We start from the raw sequence: 4,001 nt of genomic DNA, 5'->3' as shown, positions 1-4,001 counted from the left end.
GCTTCCAAACCAAGAAAGTACTCGTGGCGACCCAAATCTTTGATGGGAAAGCTAGCAGACAATGACTTCCCAAGACGATCCACCACGGCGGGGGTGGAGCCAGCAATCACAATATCATCAACATACACCAGCATGTATATCTGTATAGCACCCCGAGAGAAGATGAACAGAGATGCATCTGATCGGGAGGCAACAAAACCAAGCTGCGAAAGGCGCTGACTCAAACGAGCATAATAGGCATGGGCCGACTACTTGAGACCATAAATAGACCGCTGAAGTTTGCAGACATGAGAGGGATATGTGGCATCCTCGAACCCGGTGGCTGCTGCATATACACATCTTCAGCGAAGAAACCATGTAAAAAGGCATTGCTCACATCAATCTGTCGGAGGCTCCAACCACGAGACACATCAAGAGACAGAACCAAGCGAACTGTGGCAGGCTTCACCACCGGGCTAAAAGTATCTCCATAGTCAATCCCATGTTGTTGAGTGAAACCGTGAGCAACAAGACGAGCTTTGTGCTTATCAACAGACCCATCCGGACGATGCTTGGTTTTGAAAATCCACTTGCAGCTCACAATGTTAACACCAAGTGGCGGAGGCACCAACACCCAAGTGTTAGTGTGACAGAGAGAAGCAAACTCCTCGGACATGGTGGCACGCCAGGCAGGTTCACCCAGAGCATCACGATGGGAAACTGGCGCGACAAAGAAGGCACGGGCGGCGAGAGTCATATCGAACCGTGCCATCAATGTAAGACTTCTCCTTGTGCGTATGATCACGATGGCGTGTAACCATAGCATGCGCCGGAGCTGCATCACTGGTGGGAGAAGGCGGCGGTGGTGAGGGCTCGACCGAGGGTGTCGCAGTTGAGGAGATCTCAGCAAGAGGCGACACGGTCCGAGAGACGATGGTGGGCTGGACCGTTCCAGGCGAAGGTGGCGGCCCGGGTGACGCACTAGGTGAGGGTGGCAACCCAGCCGCGTCGGGCGAGGGTGGCGACCCAGCCACATCCGTGGTCGCGCCATTTGGCGAGGCAGCCGTGCCTGCCTCGGGCGGTGGGATAGGCACATCCTGAGCATGCACGTCGGGCTCATCAGGAGGCGGAGGAGCAACAACATGTACCTGAGGGGAACTCAAAGCAATAGCACCTACAGAGGACAAGTTAGTTGACAAATAGGACAAGTCATATTTACGCACATGGACATTCGGAACCGGTTAATCAGAGGGAAAAGTGAGGGCATGTTCAAGAGAAGCAGGATCAACTAAGACGCCGGGTTGGGAGTAAGGAAACACAGTCTCGTCGAAAACTACATCATGAGAGATGTATATCCGATCGGAGGTATGGTCAAGACACTTATAGCCCTTATGCAAAGGACTATAGCCAAGGAAGACACACATATTGGAACGGAACTCAAGCTTGTGAGCATTGTACTTGCGAAGACTAGGCCAGCAAGCACACCCAAAAATCCAAAGGGAGGAGTAGTTGGGCTGAACATGAAATAGACGGAACAGAGGTGTGTCCTTGTTGAGAACCGGAGTGGGCATACGGTTGATGAGGTAACATGCCGTAAGAAAAGGCTCATCCCAAAACCGAAGTGGAAGAGAGGAGTGCGCAAGCAAGGCAAGGCCGGTCTCGACCAAATGTCGGTGTTTGCGCTCGGCAATACCGTTCTGCTGAGAGGTATGTGGGCATGACACTCTGTGAGAGATGCCCGTGCGTTGAAAGTAGCGATGGAGTTTGTGGTATTCACCACCCCAGTCGGACTGAACGACCTTGATTTTATAATCCAGAAGGCGTTCGACATGAGCCTGAAAGTTGTAGAAAACTTGCTCAACATCAGACTTGTGTTTAAGCAAATAAATCCAGGTGAAGCGCGTGTAGTCATCAATAAAACTAACATAATACTTGTACCCTCCCGACGAAGCAAGAGCGGGACCCCAAACATCTGAGTGTATTAATTCAAGAGGTACAATAGTGATATGAAACAAAGAAGAATAAGGTAGTTGATGACTCTTAGCATGCTGACAGGCATCACGAACTAACGATGAATTATTTGAACTAGGACACGGAAGTTCATGACTCTGAACAATGGAAGTGACGACATTATTTGTAGGATGACCAAGACGTTGATGCCATTGCGACGACAAAACTTGAACACCGGAGGAGGCACGGCGAGACGATGAAGATGACGCAAGAGTGAAGGGGACCGGATAGACCCCCCCGTAACTTCTACCATGAAGAATGACGCGCCTAGTTGCTTTGTCCTTAACAAGGGAAAAGCGACGGTGAAATTCAACAAACACATCATTATCACAAAGAAGACGATAAACAGAGAGAAGATGATGGCTGATGTGTGGAACATGAAGGATGTTACGTAGTTTAAGAGATGAACCGGGTAAACGCGAATGACCAATGTGGGAAATAGGCAAACCTGCACCATTGGCCACCTGAACCTGATCCTTGCCGTCATAGCGCTCGTGAACCTGGAGGTGCTCAAGATCATTAGTCAAGTGACCGTAGCCCCGGTATCCAGCACCCAAGGAAAGTCGACGGTGTTCGTGGAGGCCGAGTTGGCGGAGCGGGAGTTGTGATCCTGATCATAGCGCTTGCTACAGTCATCGGCTTCATGGCCCCAGTTCTTGCAAATTTGGCACTGGGGACGCCAATGGTTGCGATGCCCACCTCCTCCGCCGTTGTTTCCTGCGTTGCCCCCTCCACCTTGCCGGCCATTATTGGCATAACCGGTGTTGCGGTCACGGCCGTCGGTGTTGCTTCCATTACCGCCCTAGCTGGCCATGTCCATCAGTCGGGCGCCCCCTCATTGGAAGGGATAGGGATCGGAGTAGGGCGCGCATCCGCCCGCGCCGTACGAACCCGAACGGGTCACGACGTTCGTGGAGGGAGACCACCCCTCCACCGCACTCTGCTGTGAGTGTAGTGCCTCGAAGGACATAACCAATGAGTAAAAGCTGGAGTAGGGCATGGATGCGTTACTCACGCCCAAGGAGGCGGCAATGGAGTTGTAGGCGGAGCCAAGGCCTGTGAGGATGTGATCGATAAGCTCATCATCGTGGATCGGAGAGCCGACGACGGCCATAGTGTCGGCCAGGGCCTTCATCTTGTGCATGTATTCCGCAGCGGACAGATCGTCCTTCCTCAGCGACTGAAGTTGCCGCCGGATGTGGCGGACATTGGCGCGGCTCTGGGCGCCGAACATGGCGGCGACGACTGTCCACACCGCATGCGCCGACTCGCAGCCAATGAGTCGGCATGCAATATCCTCATCCATGGAGGTGATAAGAAACCCCTTGACGCGCTGATCTTGAACCCACCATTGGTGGTACTCCGGGTTGGTGACAGTAGTGGCAGCGTCGCCGGTGCCGACAACGAGTGTTTTGGCTGGTGCCGCCTTGGTGCCATCGAGGTGTCCGTGGAGGTTGGCACTGGCAAGGATGGTGCTGGTGATGCCCCCCCAGAGCATGAAGTTGTGGCGACCGAGGCGGACGAAGATCGTCGGGACGGCGAGCGCGGCGGGAATCGTGGCGACGGGGGAAGAGACGAGGGCACCGGCAGTCTGGCCGACGGACATAGCGGAGGATAACATCGCAGGGTGGCAGCGGAGCAAGATGCGGCGGCGGCGCGGAAGATGGCACGCGCGGCAGCAGCTATCAGTAGCGGCGGCAGTATACAGGCAAAGCTAGCTAGCTAGCTAGCAAGCAGCTGGATGGATTCTTCTGGATGGATTTCTCTCGTACGTGAAGCAGTGATCGGAAGCGGCGGCTACGCGGAGAGAGGATCGGGCGGCGCGAGGGACTTGCGGCGCCGGCCCGACCTGGCTGATACCAAGTTAAAACACAGGGTTTAGGATTTTGCGTGGGTGGTTGACATCCAACTTCACTTCTCAATATCTCAATATATAGATGATCACAATTACAATTACATACTTATACAAATACGTGTACAAGGATAATATACTAGACCCTACTTTGCAGGGG

This window comes from Triticum dicoccoides, chromosome 7B (genome assembly GCF_002162155.2).
Source record: "Triticum dicoccoides isolate Atlit2015 ecotype Zavitan chromosome 7B, WEW_v2.0, whole genome shotgun sequence".
NCBI lineage: Eukaryota > Viridiplantae > Streptophyta > Magnoliopsida > Poales > Poaceae > Triticum > Triticum dicoccoides.
The sequence above is the reverse complement of the archived record's forward strand: the minus strand, read 5'-3'. Positions refer to the sequence as shown.